This window comes from Somniosus microcephalus, chromosome 7 (assembly GCF_052327205.1).
Source record: "Somniosus microcephalus isolate GS21.2 chromosome 7, FLI_Smic_1.0, whole genome shotgun sequence".
Classification (NCBI taxonomy): domain Eukaryota; kingdom Metazoa; phylum Chordata; class Chondrichthyes; order Squaliformes; family Somniosidae; genus Somniosus; species Somniosus microcephalus.
Window position 1 is genome coordinate 80,914,195 of NC_140993.1, and position 21,808 is coordinate 80,936,002.

General features: G+C 48.2%; 1 pseudogene; it reads left to right on the forward strand.

Moving 5' to 3' along the window:
* Positions 1–1,532: 1,532 nt before the first annotated feature.
* LOC147114765 (uncharacterized) overlaps positions 1,533–21,808 on the forward strand; it is a 38,865-nt pseudogene continuing 18,589 nt past the window's right edge.

The window sequence follows — 21,808 nt, forward strand, 5'->3', positions numbered from 1 at the left end:
ATGAGGAGAGATTGGGTCGATTGGGCTTATACTCGCTGGAGTTTAGAAGAATGAGAGGGGATCTCATTGAAACTTATAAAATTCTGACAGGACTGGACAGACTAGATGCAGGAAGGATGTTCCCGATGGCTGGGGAGTCCAGAACCAGGGGTCACAGTCTAAGGATAAGGGGTAAGCCATTTAGGACAGAAATGAGGAGGAATTTCTTCACCCAGAGAGTGGTGAACCTGTGGAATTCTCTACCACAGAAGGCAGTAGAGGCCAATTCATTAAATATATTCAAGAAGGAGTTAGATATATTTCTCAAGGCTAAAGGGATCAAGGGATATGGGGAGAAAGCTGGGACCGGGTACTGAATTTGGATGATCAGCCATGATCGCATTGAATGGTGGAGCAGGCTCGAGGGGCCGAATGGCCTACTCTTGCTCCTATCTTCTATGTTTCTATTCCAAGCCCCCGTGTCACTCTTGCCTTCTGTTAATCCTTTAGTTATTTTTTTGTTGAAACAGTGCTGTCGATGACATCAGGCTAGTTGGCTCGCAGGAGGTATTGAGCCTGGCAGTTTAAGGCAGTGAAATTAGCACACACTGTTAAAGTGACAGTTGCTGAAATATCCTAGGTTAATGAATGTGTGTGTAATTAGGTTATTTGTGTTTCCAAGTTAATTAACTCCTCCAAACAAGTTATCACCAATACTCACTATTTCAAAAACAATAGGGGAAGATTCACTCTGTTAGCTATGTGTGAGCAACACTATAAACATAATGGAAATGTCCTTTGATGTCTACAGGTGTCAGTCATGGCTCAGCGGGCAGCACGTCGCCTCTGAGTCAGAAGGTTGTGGATTCATAGTCCCACTCCAGAGACTTGAACACAAAAAAATCTAGGCTGACTGAAGGAGTGTTGCCTGGCCTGCTGAGTTTTTCCAGCATTTTCTGTTGTTATTTTGGATTTCCAGCATCCGCAGTATTTTGCTATCGTACTAGTGTTTGGTTCACTGTCACACCTCTTCTAGGAATGCCTACCTTGAAGAAGTTCTGCTCTTCTCTTCGACGGGATCTCCGTTTGGCTCTTCAACCTTGTTCTTCTTCATTGCTTTCAGTTTCCCGTCTCGTGTTTGATCAGGTATCTGCCAAGACTCGGTTTCACAGACACATCATTTTCCTCAGCAACTGTCTCTGGTTTCGAATTATTCCACGTGGATTCCAACTAAACTTCCACCCTTCGTGTTTCGGATCCACCCAGGATTACAAATATCGAACTACTGCCCTCGCCGCATCTTGAGATCCATGCTCAACGCCATGCGGCGCCACATGAACACTCTCGAGCTTTCTCTTCAGCAGCACCGATGTACCCTATCTCAAAGCTGTTCGGGTCCACAATTTCATTTCATCGTTCGACTCATCCGACGCTTCAACAAAAAACTTTCTTTCTTCCTTTCCGATGTCAAGGATCGCAAGCTTCATCAACTCTTGAACACCAACGCCCATCCGGAACCTTCTTCCCTTTCACTTTCCTCTGACCCCCCTTCTCCCAATCTCACCACCTGCCGCATTTTCACTATCCCCTCTGACCTTCCCCTCTCTGACCCCGAACGATCAGTCCTCAGCAAAGGCCTGAGCTTCATCCCCTTATGCCCCCACCTCAATGAATTTCGAGCTCGGCACGATGTTGAGCTCTTTTTCCGCCGCCTTCGTCTCCGTGCCCACTTCTCTGACCAGGAATCTTCCCCCCGTACGGCTGACCCTTTCACCCGCTTTGAGAATTCTCGTTCTACCTGGACCCCTCCCCCTGGCCTTTTACCCTCTCTAGATCTTTTCATTGCTAACTGCCGCCGTGACATCGGCCGTCTCCATTTCTCTGCTCCCCTCACTCACTCCAACCTAACTCCCTCTGAACTTGCAGCAATCCATTCTCTCAGATCCAACCCCGACATTGTCATTAAACCTGCTGACAAGGGTGGTGCTGTTGTTGTTTGGCGAGCCGACCTCTACCTAGCGGAAGCTGAATGCCAACTCTCCGACACCTTCTCCTACCTCCACCTGGACCATGACCCCACTACCGAACATCAAACCACCGTTTCCAAGACGTACAATCCCTGTACACCTCCATCCCCCACCAGGATGGCCTGAGGGCGCTCCGCTTCTTCCTTGAACAGAGGCCCAACCAGTCCCCATCCACCACCACCCTCCTCCGCCTGGCTGACCTTGTTCTCACATTGAACAACTTCTCCTTTGACTCCACTCATTTCCTCCAAATCAAAGGTGTTGCTATGGGTACCCGCATGGGTCCTAGCTATGCCTGCCTTTTCGTGGAATATGTGGAACACTCTTTGTTCCAGTCCTACTCGGGTCCCCTCCCTCACCTCTTTTTCCGATACATTGATGACTGTATCGGTGCCATTTCCTGCTCTCGCCCTGAACTAGACAATTTCATTCAATTTGCCTCCAATTTCCACCCTTCCCTCGCCTTCACATGGTCCATCTCTGACTCTTCCCTTCCCCTCCTCGACTTCTCCGTCTCCATCTCTGGGGCTAGGTTATTGACCAACATTCACTACAAGCCCACTGACTCCCACAGCTACCTGGACTACACTTCCTCCCACCCCGCCTCCTGTAAGGACTCTATTCCATTCTCTCAGTTTCTCCGTCTCCGCCGCATATGCTCCGACGATGCCACCTTCCACACCAGTGCTTCCGACATGTCTTCCTTTTTCTTCAACCAAGGGTTCCCCTCTACTGTGGTTGACACGGCCCTCGACCGTGTCCGTTCTATCTCCTGCACGTCTGCCCTCACCCCTGCCCCTCCCTCCCGGAACCACGATAGGGTTCCCCTTGTCTTCACCTTTCACCCCACCAGCCTCCACATTCAACGGATCATCCTCCGCCATTTCTGCCACCTCCAACATGATCCCACCACCAAACGCATCTTCCCCTCCCCTCCCCTTTCAGCATTCCGTAGGGACCGCTCCCTCCGAGACACCCTAGTCCACTCCTCTATCACCCCCGGCACCCCTTCCCCTTCACCCGGCACCTTCCCGTGCAAGCGCAGGAGGTGCAACACCTGTCCTTATACCTCCCCCCCTTCCCAGTGTCCAGGGCCCCAAACACCCCTTCCAGGTGAAACAGCGATTTACTTGTACTTCTTACAATCTAGTATACTGTATTCGCTGCTCACGATGTGGTCCCCTCTACATTGGGGAGACCAAACGCAGATTGGGTGACCGCATTGCGGAACACCTCCGTTCAGTCCGTAAGGGTGACCCCGAGCTTCTGGTTGCCTGTCATTTTAATTCACCGCCCCATTCCCACTCAGACCTCACCGTACTTGGGATCTTGCATTGTTCCACGGAAACCCAGCGTAAGCTCGAGGAACAGCACCTCATCTTCCGATTAGGCACTTTACAGCCTTCCGGACTGTGGTAAACCACTTTTATCGTTCACTATCGTTACACTATGGTTATCACTGTTTATATCGTTACACTATGGTTATCACTGTTTACACTGTTGCATCACTACACAAGGTCACCTCTTGTCACGCTGTTATACCTGGGCTGACCACAGCTGACTCCGCCCATGGCTCCGCCTGCTTGCCCAGGTATAAAGGTGGTCGACTGGCTGGTATTCCTCCTTGTTGGATCCGATCACCCACGAGGGTGGGCTCTGTTATTTAGCCAATAAAAACCTATAGTTACTAACTTAACTCGTCGCTTTTCATGAACTGAATTGATAGGTATATCAATTTTATTGGCTAAATTTTGAAATGTCTACAACGGAGCAGCCAAACGACCAGTCAGACGTACAGCCTCAGCCAAACGGCCATCTACAACAGCCCCAGCAGCCGGCCTGGCTACGAGCCCTCTGGCCGCCGTACCTGGATCTAAACCCACAGGCTGCGAATTCAGCCCTCGACTTCGAACACTGGCTGAGCTGCTTCGAAGCCTACCTGGGAGAATCCGGCATGCCTCCGGCATCCAAACTAAGAGTTCTGACCGCTCAGGTGAGCCCTAAAGTATTTGCACTCATCCGGGACATTGCCACATACGAGGACGCCCTCAACCTGCTAAAAGAACAGTATCGGAGCCCTGTAAACTCAATGTATGCCAGGCATCTCCTAAGATCCCGCTCGCAACAGCCAGGAGAGTCGGTTGATGATTTCTTACGGGCGCTGCAAATACTCGGCAGGGACTGTGACTTTAAAGCCGTAACAGCTGCGGAACATACAGATGGAAACATCCGAGACGCCTTCGTGAAAGGCCTTCGGTCAGACTACTCACGGCAAAGACTGCTGGAATCAAAGGACCTCGACCTGAAAACAGCTGCTACCCTCGCTCGCTCCTTGGAAGTGGCCCATTGGGACCTCGAGGCATACTCCAGGTACTGTGCTGCGCGACCCTGGGATTCGGGCCCGACCCCGGCCGCAATACCCCTCGCACCGCCGCCTCTGGGACCTACCACAGCGTCGGTGTCCCGGAACCGATCGGGACCGCCACACCCGGTACCGGCTGCGACATCGGAGCCCCGCGATCGGGCCGCCGGCTGCTTCTTCTGTGGCCAGGCGAAACACCCGAGGGCGCACTGCCCTGCAAGAAACGCGACCTGCTCCGACTGCCACAAGAAAGGCCACTTCGCGAAGGCCTGCAGGGGGAAAGCCACAGACGCCAGCAGTGCCTCATGCGAGTTGTGGGGGCGGCCATCTTTCATCAAGGCCACAGATGCCAGTATCCCCTCGTGTGAGTCGTGGGGGCGGCCATCTTTGATCAAGGCCACCGACGCCGGCAGTGCCTCATGTGAGTTGTGGGGGCGGCCATCTTCTCCGCCATCTTATTCAACGTCGTGGGCACCGCCATTTTGTTCACCACACTCGACCGCCACCTTGTCTCCAGACCCGACCACCGCCTCACCCGCAGACTACAGCAGCTCGCTCAGCCATACACTAGCCTCCGTCACACTTGACCAAGCTCGCCCGCATCACCTGTCCAAGTCCATGATGGACATCAAAGTAAACAGCCACGCCACGACCTGCCTGTTCGACAGCGGAGGCACGGAGAGTTTCATCCATCCAGACACGGTGAGCCACTACTCCCTCACTGTCCGGCCAACGCGCAACCGGATCTCGATGGCGTCGAGGTCCCATTCTACAGACATCAGCGGCTACTGTGTTGTGACCCTGTCGGTTAGGGGCACGGAGTATAAAAATTTTAAACTTCTCGTCCTGCCCCAGCTCTGCGCTGCCGTCCTACTAGGGCTGGATTTCCAATGCCACCTCCAAAGTGTCACTTTGGCATACGGTGAACCCCTCCCCCCACTCACAGTCAACAACCAGCAGCTTTTAAACCGCCCACCGCGTACCACCTGCGGCCTATCCACCCTCAAGGTCCCGCCCCCCTCCCTGTTCGCTAACCTCACCCGCGACTGTAAACCCGTCGCTACCAAGAGCAGGCGGTACAGCGCCGGGGACAGAGCTTTTATTAGCTCTGAGGTGCAGCGTCTCCTGAAGGAGGGCATCATCGAGGGGAGCACCAGCCCCTGGCGTGCCCAGGTCGTAGTCGTTAAGACCGGCAATAAAAACCACCTGGTCATCGACTACAGCCAAACCATAAACCGGTACACCCAGCTGGACGCATACCCCCTTCCCCGCATATCTGATATGGTCAATCAGATCGCACAATACCGGGTATTCTCTACCATCGACCTTAAGTCGGCCTATCACCAACTCCCTATCCATCCTGAGGACCGCCAGTATACCGCCTTCGAGGCGAATGGCCGCCTCTACCACTTCCTTAGGGTTCCCTTCGGCGTCACCAACGGGGTTTCGGTCTTCCAAAGGGAGATGGAACGGATGGTTGACCAGAACGGGCTGCGTGCCACGTTCCCTTATCTAGATAACGTCACCATCTGCGGCCGCGACCGGCAGGACCATGATGTTAATCTGGAGAGATTCCTCTGTACGGCCCAACGGCTGAACCTCACCTACAATAAGGAGAAATGTGTGTTTAACACCTCGCGTCTTGCCATCCTCGGCTGCGTAGTAGAGAACGGAGTCATCGGCCCCGACCCCGAAAGAATGCGCCCCCTCATGGAGCTTCCCCTCCCCCACTGTCCAAAGGCGCTGAAGAGAACCCTGGGGCTCTTCGCCTACTATGCCCAATGGGTGCCCAATTATGCGGACAAAGCCAGACCCCTCATGAAGTCCACCTCCTTCCCCCTGACGGCAGAAGCATGCGCAGCCTTCTCCCTCATAAAGGGAGACATTGCTAAGGCCACAATGCACGCGGTGGATGAGTCTATCCCTTTCCAAGTGGAGAGCGATGCATCCGACTTCGCCCTAGCTGCAACCCTTAACCAGGAGGGGAGACCTGTGGCCTTCTTCTCAAGGACCCTCCAGGGCCCTGAGATCCGACACTCTTCGGTCGAGAAGGAGGCCCAGGCGATCGTGGAGGCAGTACGACGCTGGAGGCATTACCTGGCAGGCAAACGATTTACCCTCCTCACCGACCAGCGTTCGGTCGCTTTTATGTTTAATAACAAGCTGAGGGGCAAAATCAAGAACGACAAGGTCTTGAGGTGGAGAATCGAGCTCTCCACCTACGATTATGATATCTTGTACCGGCCTGGTAAACTGAACGAACCCCCAGATGCTCTATCACGAAGTACATGCGCCAACACGCAAATTGATAGACTGCAGACCCTCCACAACGACCTCTGCCACCCTGGGGTCACCAGACTTTACCACTTCATTAAGGCCCGCAACCTGCCCTACTCCATCGAGGAGGTCAGGACCATGACCAGGAACTGCCAAACCTGTGCCGAATGCAAACCGCATTTCTTTAGGCCGGACAGAGCAAGCCTGATCAAGGCCACCCACCCCTTCGAGCGCTTGAGCATCGATTTTAAGGGGCCCCTCCCGTCCTCTGACCGTAATGTGTACTTCCTCAACATTATTGATGAGTACTCCCGTTTCCCCTTTGCCTGCCCCTGCCCAGACATGACCAGTACCACGGTCATCAAATGCCTGAACAACCTCTTCGCCTTGTACGGGTTCCCGAACTATATACATAGCAACCGGGGCTCATCCTTCATGAGCGAGGAGCTTCGCCAGTTCCTACTAGCGAGAGGTATTGCTGCAAGCAAGACCACCAGCTACAACCCCCGAGGGAACGGCCAGGTGGAAAGAGAGAACGCGACTGTCTGGAAGGCCGTTCTCTTAGCCTTAAAGTCTAAGGGCCTCCCAACCTCTCGCTGGCAGGAAGTCCTCCTGGCAGCGCTGCATTCCATCCGGTCACTGCTTTGCACTGCCATTAACGCCACCCCCCATGAACGAATGTTTGTTTTCCCCAGGAAGTCGACTACGGGAACCTCGCTACCAACATGGCTGACTTCTCCGGGGCCCGTCTTGCTGCGAAAGCATGCGAGGGCCCATAAAACAGACCCTCTGGTCGAGAGGGTGGACCTCCTGCACGCCAACCCCCAGTACGCCTATGTGGCATACCCAGACGGGCGGGAGGACACAGTCTCCTTACGAGACCTCGCACCCTCGGGCACCCCTGAGACACCACCATTACCCCCCACCACCCCCCCCAAATCCAGCCCAGGTAGACGGCATGCCGGAACCCCACGAGCCTTCGCCGACCACGCAGACACCAGCATTAACATCGGATACTGCAACACCGCCGCCGCTGCTGCGCCGGTCAGAAAGGCTTACGAGGCCTCCGGACAGACTGACATACCTGAACTGGTAGTACACTTCACCCCGCCGGACTCAAATTTAAACAAGGGGTGAATGTGGTAAACCACTTTTATCGTTCACTATCGTTACACTATGGTTATCACTGTTTATATCGTTACACTATGGTTATCACTGTTTACACTGTTGTATCACTACACAAGGTCACCTCTTGTCACGCTGTTATACCTGGGCTGACCACAGCTGACTCCGCCCATGGCTCCGCCTGCTTGCCCAGCTATAAAGGTGGTCGACTGGCTGGTATTCCTCCTTGTTGGATCCGATCACCCACGAGGGTGGGCTCTGTTATTTAGCCAATAAAAACCTATAGTTACTAACTTAACTCGTCGCTTTTCATGAACTGAATTGATAGGTATATCACGGACTCAATATCGAGTTCAATCATTTCAGATCATAATCTCGGCCCCTATTACATTTTTAGATATTTTTTTTATCCACACCTTTGTTTTGTGCCCTTCCCCCTTTTTTTCTCTCCCACATGGCAGCTGTCTCTCATTCTGCCAGCGCATTTCACATCTAATCTAGAGCCGTCTTTTGTCTCTCCACTAGTCCTATCACCATCTCGTCTCATTTTGAATACCTCTTAATGTCTCTTCACTTCTCTTTTGTTCTCTCATCCCCATTTCCCAGCCCCCAAACTGGCCTTTTAATCTGTTTCATTTCCTGTATTTTTTCAGTCCTGACGAAGGGTTTCGACCTGAAATGTTGACTCTATTTCTCTCTCCATGGATGTTGCCTGGCCTGCTGAGTTTTTCCAGCATTTTCTGTTGTTATTTTGGATTTCCAGCATCTGCAGTATTTTGCTATTGTATTTGTTGACTCTTGAGTGTTGTCTTTCAGATGAGATGTTAACCCTATGTCTGCTCTCACAGGTGGACATAAAAGATCCCTTGGCACTATATCAAAGAAGGGCAGGGGAGATATCCCTGGTGTCCTGGCCAATATTTATCCCTCAATCAACCTCTAAAACAAATTATCTGGTCATTATCACATTGCTATTCGTGGGATCTTGCTGTGCACAAATTGGCTGTTGTGTTTCCTACGTTACAACAGTGACTACACTTCAAAAGTACTTCATTGGCTGTAAAGTGCTTTCGGATGACCTGAGGTCATGAAAGGCGTTATATAATTAGAAGTCTTTCTTTCTAAGGAAGCTGTAAATGCATTCTTTTAGAACACTTTTATGATGTTGCTAGAAACAGTGAACGTAGGATATCTCCTTGCTCTGTTTATGATGGTGCTAAGATATATGCTGTGAATTTCTATTGTGGGGGGTGGTCATCTCTTGACTGGCCATCGTAACTTTGGCAGAAGATCAGCGGAAACCCTGGAAACACTGTATAAGCGGAATTTCCGCCGATCTGCCACTGAAGTTACATTGGCCGATTAGGAGACTCACCGAGGTAATTCCTGACAATAGTGACCAGTGAAAAACATAGCTAAAGTATTCAAGAAGAAACAAAAATATTTAAAAATAAATAGAAAGATGTTAAAGTTATTCAGAATTCTTTTAACCATGGGTTTCAGAAGGAGCAATGAGGTCAACTTGTTCCCTTTAATACTTCATTACTTCATTTATTGCTTCAAATCATCACTTTCACAGGTTAATTAGACATTCATATTAGAGTGCTGCTCTCAAACTCTAATTTCTCTAAAGCCGTGGAGGAATTAGTTTGAGACGTAGACCACTTTGAAGTCCTGGCCAGTAAATGGGTATTGAGGTTGCACCTTAAAAATATTAGTCCAGTGTCCCAGTCAACACTGTAATTGGAATGCTTTCATGAGCTGCCAGGAACCTGAATGTTAGAATTACTAAACACAGCATAAGTTATGAAATTTGGAATACATAGAACTCTAGAAAATTTATTCTTAAGGAACTATTACTATCATTGGCAGGTCCCATTGTTGCACTGTTCTAGATAGGTATCAATAGTGGCCTAACCCAATTCAACAAGCAAATAGATGAAACAGATAAGTAATTATTGTACCAAATGCTTTCTTCTTCTAAAAATGTTGCTCCCTTTTTATTTTTTTTGAAGGTTTTTTCCCATTTTTCAAGGTCCCAAGGTCCCAAGCGCCATGCACCAACAATCCTTGACCAAGAAGAAGGCCAGATGGCTGTTCCCATGCCTTTGCTACTATCTCTCTGCAACTAACAATTAGAAGGTTCATGAAGGCAGGGTGGGTTGACTCACTTTCCAATTTTTCTGTCTTTGAAGAGATTTGTTTCCTCTGTTCAGCACCTCCTTTTATGGATTATTTGAGACTGGGAACTCACTGCATGGCAAAATCACAGTAATGAATCAAAGGTGTTACTACTTCATAGGTGCTGCGCATTCGTGCATATGCATACTGATTACTCTATGATGTGCAGTTTGCTTCATTTCAAAACTCTTAAATAATCAAGGGTTACAAAGAGTCTATATGAGGAAACATTCATCTTCAAGGACTTTTGGGGCAAAAAGCTCAGTTGTGAAAGTTCTTTGTTTTCAATATTTGAATTACTTTTAAGTAACAGAACAGCTTAATGCTGTAAAATCTCATTTATATAAGTCATATATTCTGTACATCCACTGCTTGCCTCCACCAGACTGAAACGAATAACGCTGTATACGCTGCTGAATAAAGACATAAAATTATGGTAATTTCATTCTTCAGCTGAGGAACCTTCAAAGAATCAAGAAGCCTGAAGCACATCTTTCTCCAGCACTTCACATTTATCAAAGCTTATTCTTTTATGAGTCAAGCAGTGATGGATTGTCAGAGTTACTGATTTGTCTATTTCAGTGTATTAAGCAAGATAAAAATATTCAGACAGGAAAGTGAAAAATGCTGTCCGTGACATTGTTTTCTTGCAATTTATTCTTGTCTTTTCAAAATGAGATATTTGGCAAGTTGAGCAAAGTGAAAGCATGTGCTTTGCTTCCATGGTTAATAATCTTCTAATCTACAGCTGTTTTCAGTCCATGAAAGTGAGTGAATCTTAGCTTACTTATGGCTACCCTTCAAATATTCAATTTCCTTTGCTTCACGCAGCATGCAGGCAGGTTCCCTCTACTGTATGTAAAACTGTCATACATTCAGATTAGTTTACAGCAAAAAGCAACAAAGGTTAGATTGCTAGATATCACATCTGAGATGGCACTATAGGTGTGATCACAGAAGCAATAGAACATTTATTTATTTAACATATTTCACAGAGCCCTGGGTAGATCAATTTTGCACAGGTTAGCTATATACAAAAGATTAGCTATATACTGCTAAATTATAGGGAAAAATAATGTTAAAAAGGCAATCCTACATTATATGAGCAGAAAATCACTCAGGCAGTAGGACAGCAAATCAGTTCTATTCATGCATCATGAGATTAGTTTCTCATAGAATATTTTCCATATTCTGCAGCAGCCTGAGAAATTTCAGGGTAGACATTGGTTTAAGCCTGTTTTCAGGCACAGAATCACGTGGGTGCAACTAAGGCCCCAAGTTGGTTCGCCTAATTAATAATTTAAATAAAATAGGTGGGCTGCCAGTGGTACTCACATTGTTCATTGGCAGCTCACCTAATGAGTGCGTCAATATCATGTGTTGCTGACGCCATTTAAATACAGCCTGCACCTCTTAAAGTGGAGGTGCACTTTGACTGCAGACAACTTTGATTGGTCACTTTCAAGTAGCTGTTTTTAAACCACATCTCAGCTGAGTAAAATTGGTCTTTCCCCAATTGAGAACTTTTACTCCTGAAGTCTGTTGGAGTAGTGAAGTAAAATTTTTTGTTTTGGTATACCTGTTGTTCTTCATAATCTTAGTGATGTAACAGGACTATACATGAAGTGGTACTGTTTGAGGGCATTGATATGGTGGGTGTCAGGACTTGGTAAGATGGAAGGAGTAACTCTTGGTGCTCTGGGGAGGGGTGGGATGGCTCAGGAGAATCTCTCCTCAATGATTGCTGCCTTACAGATCTGGGTATCCTCCAAGGCTTCCTCGCTGTTGATCCCCCCCTGCAGTGCCCATAGAGCTGACTATACACTCTATGGTTGACTGCGTGATCTTGATGTACACAAGTTGGAGCTGGACTCCACCATGCTCTCCGACATTGCGCGCAAGCTTTCTGGCCAAGTACGAAAACAGCAGACAAGTTGGAGCTGGGATCCTCCATAATCTCCGACATTGTGTGCAAGCTCTCTGGCAGGCAGCCCGGTGCACTTAGAAGATCCATGTGTATTGTCCTTAATCAGTCATTTTATGTATGATGGGCTGTTGATATCTTCATATTTAACCTCTGCAGCACTTGAGTTAGCATGCAGATACAGCAAGCAATTAGGAAGGCAAATGGCATGTTGGCATTTATTGCTAGAGGGTTGGAGTACAAGAGTAAGGAAGTCTTGCTACAGGGCCTTGGTGATACCACACCTGGAGTACTGTGCACAGTTCTGGTCTCCTTATTTAAGGAAGGATATACTTGCCTTAGAGGCGGTGCAACGAAGGTTCACTAGATTGATTCTAGGGATGAGAGGGTTGTCCTATGAGGAGAGATTGAGTAGATTGGGCAGATACTCTCTGCAGTTTCAAAGAATGAGAGGTGATCTCATTGAAACATATAGGGGGGGAAATTCGGTTGCTTTGCGCCTCCCGTTAGTGCCCTAAGAGGACGCCAATGGGGCGCAAAGCAACTCGCGTCCGGGCGCGGCGCTGCCAACGCCTCCTGTGAAATTCAGCGGGAGGTTAGTGGCGGCGCTAACTTAACATAGAAACATAGAAGATAGGAGCGGGAGTAGGCCATTCGGCCCCTCGAGCCTGCTCCGTCATTCAATGCGATCACGGCTGATCATCCAAATTCAGTACCCTGTCCCTGCTTTCTCCCCATATCCCTTGATCCCTTTAGCCTTAAGAAATATATCCAACTCCTTCTTGAATATATTTAATGAATTGGCCTCTATTGCCTTCTGCGGTAGAGAATTCCACATGTTCACCACTCTCTGGGTGAAGAAATTCCTCCTCATTTCTGTCCTAAATGGCTTACCCCTTATCCTTAGATTGTGACCCCTGGTTCTGGACTCCCCAACCATCGGGAACATCCTTCCTGCATCTAGTCTGTCCAGTCCTGTCAGAATTTTATAAGTTTCAATGAGATCCCCTCTCATTCTTCTAAACTCCAGCGAGTATAAGCCCAATCGACCCAATCTCTCCTCATATGTCATTCCTGCCATCCCAGGTATCAGCCTGCTGAATCTTCGCTGAACTCCCTCCATGGCAAGAACGTCCTTCCTCAGATAAGGCAACCAAAACTGCACCCAATATTCAAGATGTGGTCTCACCAAGGCCCTGTACAACTGCAACAAGACATCCTTGTTCCTGTACTCAAACCCTCTCGCTACGAAGGCCAACATACCATTTGCCTTCTTAACCGCCTGCTGCACCTGCATGCTTACCTTCAGCGACTGGTGCACAAGGACACCCAGGTCTCGTTGCACTTCCCCTTCTCCCAATCTATTGCCATTCAGATAATAATCTGCCTTCCTGTTTTTGACACCAAAATGGATAACCTCACATTCATCCACATTATATTGCATCTGCCATGCTTCTGCCCAATCACCCAACCTGTCCAAATCATCCTGGAGTTTCTCAGCATCCTCCTCACAGCACACACGCCCACCCAGCTTTGTGTCGTCTGCAAACTTGGAGATATTACATCTAGTTCCCTTGTCTAGATCATTTATATATATTGTGAATAGCTGGGGTCCAAGGACCGATCCCTGCAGTACCCCACTAGTCACTGCCTGCCACTCGGAAAAAGACCCGTTTATTCCAACTCTTTGCTTCCTGTCTGCCAACCAGCTCTCTATCCAAGTCAGTACCTTGCCCCCAATCCCATGTGCCTTAACTTTACACGCTAATCTCTTATGCAGGACCTTATCGAAAGCCTTCTGAAAGTCCAAATACACCACATCCACTAGTTCTCTCTTATCTATTCTACCAGTTACTTCCTCATAACATTCCAGTAGATTAGTCAAGCACGATTTACCTTTTGTAAATCCATGTTAACTTTGTCCGATCCTGTCACTGTTTTCCAAGTGCTCTGCTATTACATCTTTTATAATGGACTCTAGCATTTTCCCCACTACCAATGTCAGGCTTACTGGTCTATAATTCCCTGTTTTCTCTCTACCACCTTTTTTGAATAGTGGGGTAACTTTAGCTACCCTCCAATCCATGGGAACTGTTCCAGAGTCTATAGAATTTTGGAAGATAACCAGCAATGCATCGATTATTTCTAGGGTCACTTCCTTAAGTACCCTAGGATGTAGATTATCAGGCCCTGGGGATTTATCGGCCTTCAATCCCGTCAATTTCCCTAACACCATTTCCCTACGAATACTGATTTCATTCAGTTCCTCCCTCTCATTAGACCGTATGTTCCCCGACATCTCTGGGAGGTTATTTGTGTCCTCCTTTGTGAAGACAGAACCAAAGTATGTATTTAATTGGTCAGCCATTTCTTTGTTCCCCATTATAAATCTGGGCTGGCTGGTTGCCAGGCAGCAGCAAGGGCACTGGCAGAGTGGCAGTGGTGGGAGTACAAATCTTCTTCTTCTTCTGAGGCAGTCCCTCAGAACCGAGGATGACTTGCTTCCACATTAAAAATGAGTTCACAGGTGACTGATGAGTCCAATGTGGGACCTACAGTCTCTGTCACAGGTGAGGCAGACGGTGGTTGAAGGGGCGGCTGGGTGGGGTGCTTGGGTTGGCGTGCACTCCTTGCGCTGCTTGCGCTTGGCTTCCGCTTGCACCCGGCGAAGAGACTCAAGGTGTTCGGCGCCTTCCCGGATGCTTCTTCTCCACTTTGTGCTGTCTTGGGTCAGGGACTCCCAGGTGTCAGTGGGGATGTTGCACTTTTTCAAGGAGGCTTTGAGGGTGTCCTTGAAGTGTTTCCTCTGCCCACCTGGGGCAGAGTGCTGTCATCCTGAGAGAGGACAGCAGGTCCTTGCTCCACGAGCCACTGCCATTCCCCCGGTGCGGTGCCTCAGCATTCCTAGCCATCTGTTGGAGGACAGATTGCCGGACTGCTGTGAGACCTGGAAAGCCCCTTTCCGTGTTCATAAACCCAGCCATGGTGGCATCAGTCTGAGTTTGCATGGCACCAAACTGAGCCTGCATGAGAGCAGTCTGAACTTTCATTGCAGCTCTCAGACATTGGGTCACTTGTGCTGCAATGGAAGCTGCAACATTGCCCATCACACCCAGCATCATGGTTGGGTCCACAAGTGCTCTAATGGCATTGCCCATCACTTCCATCCTGGAAATCATGGGCTCCAAGCTCCACGCAAAGCCCCATGCAATGTTGGAGCCGGACTCCTCCATGTTCCTTGACAGTGACTGGAGGCTCTCTGGCAGGCCGGCCATTGCACTAAGCATTTCTGTGTGCACGCCCATTACCCTTCTTTTGAAGGCTGCCCCATCGAATCCTCATCTGAGTCCTGTGCAACAGAACTTGTGTGCGAACTCCCCCTGCAGGGCCCTGGCACCTGAGCTACCCTTTCCCCCTGGCCTGGCTGCAGCCCACTCATGCCCGATGACTCACCACATGCAGATCCCGCCTCTATACCACCCTCTAAAGTTCACACAGTGCCATTTTCTGAGCTGGTGCCTAGGAGTGTCAGGTCGAGTGACGGTGCCTCTTCTTCTCCATCACTTTCCTCCTTTGGTTGCTCAGGGACTGGCTGAGCTGCTGGCAGTTCTTGGGTATCTGAAAGGAGAAAGGCACAAGGGTTGGGTTGTGGTGAGGGGAGGCAGGGAAGCAAGATGTGCATGCTTACACCATCAGCAGCTTGTAAGTGAGAAGAAATTGTACGATGAGGGGAAAGTGGGATGTGAGAAGAAGGATTAGGTATGAACATAAAGTCATCAGCAATGCTTTCAACCTCGCCACTCGCCACGGCATTAGCAACGGCCCTTCCAATTATCTCCAGCACCGTCTCCTCCAGTGCAGTAAGGTTCTGCAGATGTGCTTCACCCCTGCTTGTTTGTTGCTGCCCACGATGGTTGTGAGCCACCTTGACCTGCAGGAGAAAGAGAAGTGTGTTGGTGAGTGTGGTGCAATGTATTTGTGTGATGTACCTGTCATGGTTGAATAGCTGACATTGTGTGCAAGGTGTGAAATGTGGGTGTGAGGCTTGCAGCAGTGGTAAGTGTGTGAGGGTGAGGTGAAGCTATGATTGTGAGGTATGAGTCATGATTGCTAGAAACTTTTGGTAGCTGAGTGATGGGGGTGTGCTGCATTGAGCAGTGTGTGAGGCTAGTGGTGCAGATGGTGGGATATGGCATTTGAAGATGCATTCACCCACCTTGATCATGTGTGAAGTTATTAAACTTCTTGCAGCACTGGATCCAGGTCCTGGGGGCCAACACTCATGGCACTGACGGCTTGGACTATCTCCTCCCACTTCCTTCTGGTGTTCTGTGTGGAAGGCCTCCTGCCCCCCTGCATGTATCTGATGTCTTCTGTGCACCCCCAGGACCAAGGCCACCAGTGCCGCATTTGAGAAGCACTGTACCCTTTTACTTCCCTGTTGCGACATGACTGCATCCACAGTGACAATGAAGTGCTTCTGCGACAAAGCACCTCCCCTTTAAGAAGTGCAGAGAGCCGAGGCAAAATTTTATAGCCAGTGGACTGCACCCGATATTGGCCCCCCTCTTGATCTCTGAGCCAAACAGCAGCACATTTAGTGCTGAGCTCAGCGCTCCAATCATGTAATGAGCAGGCAGCACGAATTTTGCATGTTGCCTACACCGCTTTGAACGGGCGCGGGCAGATCGCGCTTCTCGATCTCTGCGCCCGGTTTTGGGCCTAATCCAATTACACCCCCTATATCTTTAGTCATCCAGACAGCTCTAGCTTTGGATGCCTTTCCTTCTCCCATCATGGGACTGTGTCTAGTCTGTACCCAACCTATCTTCTCTTTGAAGGCTTCCCATGACTCATTTATCATATACCTGCCAATCTTTGATTCCAATCCACCAGGGCCAAATCCCTTTTCAACTCCAGTTGAATATTTTCACATTTGAATTTTTTCTTGTCCTTTTCCATAACTACTCTCAACCTAATAATATTGTGATCACTCTTTCCCAAATGATATCCCACTGAAACATGCTCTGGTTGGTCTACTTCATGCCCCAGAACTCGATCCAGCACTGCTTCCTTCCTCATTGGGCTGGAAACATACTGATCAAGAAAGTTCTCTTGCACACATTTCAGGAATTCCTCCCCCCTTTGCCCTTACCGCAATAAACGTGAGGATCACTTTACATAGTGCTAGTGAAGGCTGCTTCCGCCACGATTTACTGGATAGGTTTAGGAAGTGACCTTTTAGGTGCGCAATACACCAATTTTACAAAAGGGTCCCGATTCAGGTGCAGGACCCTTATTAACATATTGTTTTAGGCAGCCACATATTATTAGTCAAATTGTTCTGATTTTTTTTACTGTATTCTGAGAATATTCCTTTCACTGCAGTAGGCTTCTCAAGGGGCAATGCTTCCAATTAGACATTCAAAATAATACACTTCCTGAAATAAGACTGAGAACAAAGAACATTTACCTTTTTCTTAAATTTAGTGGGGGATCATTACGATACAAAATCCAGATGAAGACAAATTCAGACGAATTGCTGAATCAGGGCCCCTGCCTAAACGCTCACCTGATTTAGTCAAATGCAGTCTATTCAATAACTGCGTCTGGCCTGTGTAATTTATGACTGTCCTGCACATTTGGAAAGGAGGGGAAGTCGTGAATAGATGCCACACAGAGATGGTCATTAACAGTGTTTACATCTAATTGTTCTTTGAGCATGATTTAAAAAAGTAATCATAGTCCTAAGGGCTTTAGTAATGCATCCAGATTAGTTACTATACATAAAGCATTTTTAATAACCTGGAGTCAAAAATTGTCATTGTATTTAATGTAGCCAGTAAATCTATTCAATTTTTTCCTTCACTGAAGTATGTTCTTCAGTTCCATTTCTACTACAATTAAATCTGATTGACATGCTGAGATAAATGTGTGGTATTCATTTTAATCCAAACAATTAAATTATTTCTTTCAATTGCTTTATTTAGAGGAATGCAAAAACTATTTAAGGTCTTTAGTTATTTAAAAGGGTTATTGGAAAAGTCTTGCTAATATTTTGGAAATAAGGGCCAGCCTTGACTCAGTGCTTTTACCATTGCATCAGAAGGTTGTGAGTTCAAACTTTTGAGAGGGTGCAGAAGAGATTTACTAGAATGGTTCCAGGGATGAGGGATTACAATTACGTGGATAAACTGGAGATTCTGGGGTTGTTCTCCTTAGAGCAGAGAAGGCTAAGCGGAGATTTGATTGAGGTGTTTAAAATCATGTAGGGTTTAGATAGAGTAAATAAAGCGAAACTGTTTCTAATGGCTGAAGGGTCGATAATCAGAGGGCACAGATTTAAGGTGATTGGCAAAAAAAAGAGGCAACATGAGGAAAAGCCTTTTTCACAATGAGTGGTTAGGATTTGGAATGCACTACCTGATGGGGTAGTGGATACAGATTCAATGATAGCCTTCAAAAGGGAATTGGATAAATACTTGAAGGAGAAAGAATTGCGGGGATATGGGGAAAGATCGGGGGAGTGGGACTAACTGGATTGCTCTTCAAAAGAGGCAAATGGCCTCCTTCTATGCTGTACCATTCTATGATTCTATGATTCAAGCCCCATTCCAGAAGCTTGAGCACATAATCCAGGCTGACACTTCAGTGCAGTACTGAGGGAGTGCTGCACTGTCAGAGGTGCAGTCTTTTGAAGGAGGCATTTAATCAAGGCCCCGTCTTCCCCTTCAGGTGGATGTAAAAGATCCCATCGCACTTTTCTAATGCTAACCTTTGCTAACATTTATCCCTCAACAGACAGCATCTAAAACAGATTTTCTGGCTCTTTATCTCATTGCTGTTTGTGGGACCTCACTATAGCAAATTCTCTGCCACATTTCCCTGCTTTACAACAGTAACTATACTTCAAAAATACTTATACAAAAACAAAATATTGCAAATGCTGGAAATCTGAAATAAAAACAGAAAATGCTGGAAATACTCAGCAGGTCAGGCAGCATCTGTGGAGAGAGAAACAGAGTTAATGGGGTAGATTTTGCCGAACCTGTCGGGAAGAAGGCGGGACTTCCCCTTTCGGGTTTTTGACCCGCCTACTTCGACGGCTGGCCAATCCGCGTGATTTTCCCTTGATTGACCTTGTTGAGCCCGCCCAGCGGGCTCAGCAGGCCAATTAAGGGCCACCCGGCAAAAGGTGACGTCACAGACTGAAATTTCATCTGTCAAGAATTCTTGACAGATGAAATATCAGTGTCTCACAGCTGTTTGAAGCTGTGAAACACTGACACTCTGAGTTCTAAGCTGAGTCATTCTGCACAGACTCAGTTAGAACTCTTACCAGCACTCAAAGCTGAAGGTTGTCACTTTTGACGGATCGCAGCCATTTAGCTTTCAGCTCCGGCTGAGTGGTGCGCTCCCGATGGCTACAGGAAGAAAGGCTGTGAAGGTAAGTACAGGTAAGTAAAAGTTCTTTACACACTTTAGACACACCAAACACACGTACCTTTGCACTCATGCACCCATCACTCACCTGAGCGCCAACATCGCGGCCCCTCCAACTCCTTCAACCCGACCGCCCGCCTGCTCTACCTGGCGTGGTTTGGAGCCGTCGGGAAACCCACACGAAACCCCTCAAAATAGGGATTAGGCTAAAAACTGCCTGTTAACTACCTGTTAACAGGCAGTTAATTGGCACTAATCCCTTCCCGCCTGGTTTCGGCGGGTCCCAGCGCAGGGCGGGTACCCGCCGCCCCTGAAACTTACATGGGGTGGAGTTTTGGGCGGGATGGTGTCGGGGCCCCCAAATTCGGGATTCCCCCCACCCCCCCACACACCTGAAACCCCGCCTGGCGGCTCCCCGAAAATCTAGCCCAATGTTTCAGGTCGATGACCTTTCATCAGAACTGGAAAAAGTTAGAGATGTAACAGGTTTTTAAGCAAGTGCAGGGGCAGGGAAAGGGGAAGGGGAGAAAGATGAAAAGGGAAGATCTGTGATAGGATGGAAGGCAGGAGAGATTAAATAACAAAAGGTATGATAGAAAGTGTTAGATCCGTGTATTTTTATGTTGTGTGTCCTTCAATAACTAGACATGAGACTGCAGGGAACAATCAACAGGTGTTTACTGGAAGAGGGTTACTCTAAAAACTAAACGTACAGATCCCTACTCAGGGTTTATATACAGGTGTGGTCACTGCCGGTACTACAGTATACAGGAGCTGTAAAAAGTAGTTCTCCCCTTAAAGGTACATACAGTACAATTCCTCCCCTTTTAGATTAACAGTACCATAACACTCATTTAACAATTAACACTTTTAACATGCACATTAACTGAAAATAGTCCATTTATAAATTCAGTCTTAGGGGAGGCTCCCTGATCCTTTCTGGATAGCGCCTTTCCTGAGTGTCTTGCTCTTGGTGCAGAGACGATTCTGGCCCCCTGTCGTCGGTTGGTTCATCAGCTTCCGATGCTACTGTTTCTGGGGTAGATGCTACCTGTATGTCGGGTTCATCACCAGGTACGCGAGACATGGGGTTGACTCGTTCCTGTGACTCTAGGATCTGGTCAACATGGCATCTCACAATGTTCTCCCCAACATCCACTGTGTACATTAGTGGCCCCTGCCGTGTGCATATCGTTCCTGGTTGCCATTTCTCTGTTCGGTAGTCACGGGCCAAGATGGGTTGCCCTACATTGAAGCTCCTTGTCGGCTTCTCATTGATGTGCTGGAATTGCTTATTCTCAACATCTCTTCGTACATTTGGTCTGAGCAAATCCAGACGAGATCCCAACCTTCGGTTAAAGAACATCATGGCCGGGGTCTGGTTGGTGACTGCATGTGTCGCATTTCTGTAGGCTAACAGGAAATTGTCCACCTTATGCTGCAGTGGAATGTCGTCATCGCACATGGCCCTTACTGCTTTCTTAAAGGTTTGTACGAACCTCTCAGCCAATCCATTTGTGGCTGGATGATACGGGGTGGATGTGTAATGCCTTACCCCATTCCTTTTCATGAATCTTCGAAACTCTTCGGACACAAACTGTGGTCCGTTATCAGAGCAAATCTGCTCTGGCAAGCCGTTCCTGGCAAATATGGTCCGTAGGACTGCAATAGTTTTCTCCGTGGTGGTGGACGACATTTTGATCACCTCAGGCCATTTCGAGTGCGCATCCACGGCTATTAAAAACATTGAGTCCATGAATGGACCACCAAAATCAATATGTGCCCATTGCCATGGAGATGAGGGCCACTCCCATGGGTGTAGAGGGGCATGTGGTGATGCATTTTGGACCTTCTGGCATCCTGAGCAGCTCTTTGTCAGGTCCTCAATTTGCTGATTGGTCCCGGGCCACCACACATAAGCCCTAGCAAGGCTTTTCATTTTCACCCCTCCCAGATCGCCTTCGTGAAGCTCATTTAGCACTCTCTCCCTTAACTTGGGTGGAATTACCACTCGGGATCCACACATCAAGGTCCCCTGGCATACTGACAGCTGTTCTCTTCTGGATGAGAATGCTGGCAACAGCGAGTCGCCATGTGTTGGCCATGCCTTCACCGTCAAGTCATATACCCGAGACAGTGTCGGGTCATTTTGGGTCTCCTTCTCTATATCAGCGTTAGTTACTGGCAAGCGTTCAATTATAGTCGAATAAAATATTTCGACAGGGTCCACTGCTGGTGCTTCCTCCGCAGTAGGCAGTGGCAGGCGTGATAGCCCATCAGCGTTTCCATGCTGTTTCGTGCCCTTATACTCGATTTCATATTGGTTCGCCCCTAGAAAAAGGGACCATCTTTGTAGCCATTGCGCAGTCATCACCGGAACGCCCTTCTTTGGATTAAAGATGGAGACAAGTGGTTGGTGGTCAGTCAGCAAGGTGAACTTCTGCCCGTGCAGATAGTGGTTGAACTTTTTCACTCCCCACACTAGGCTGA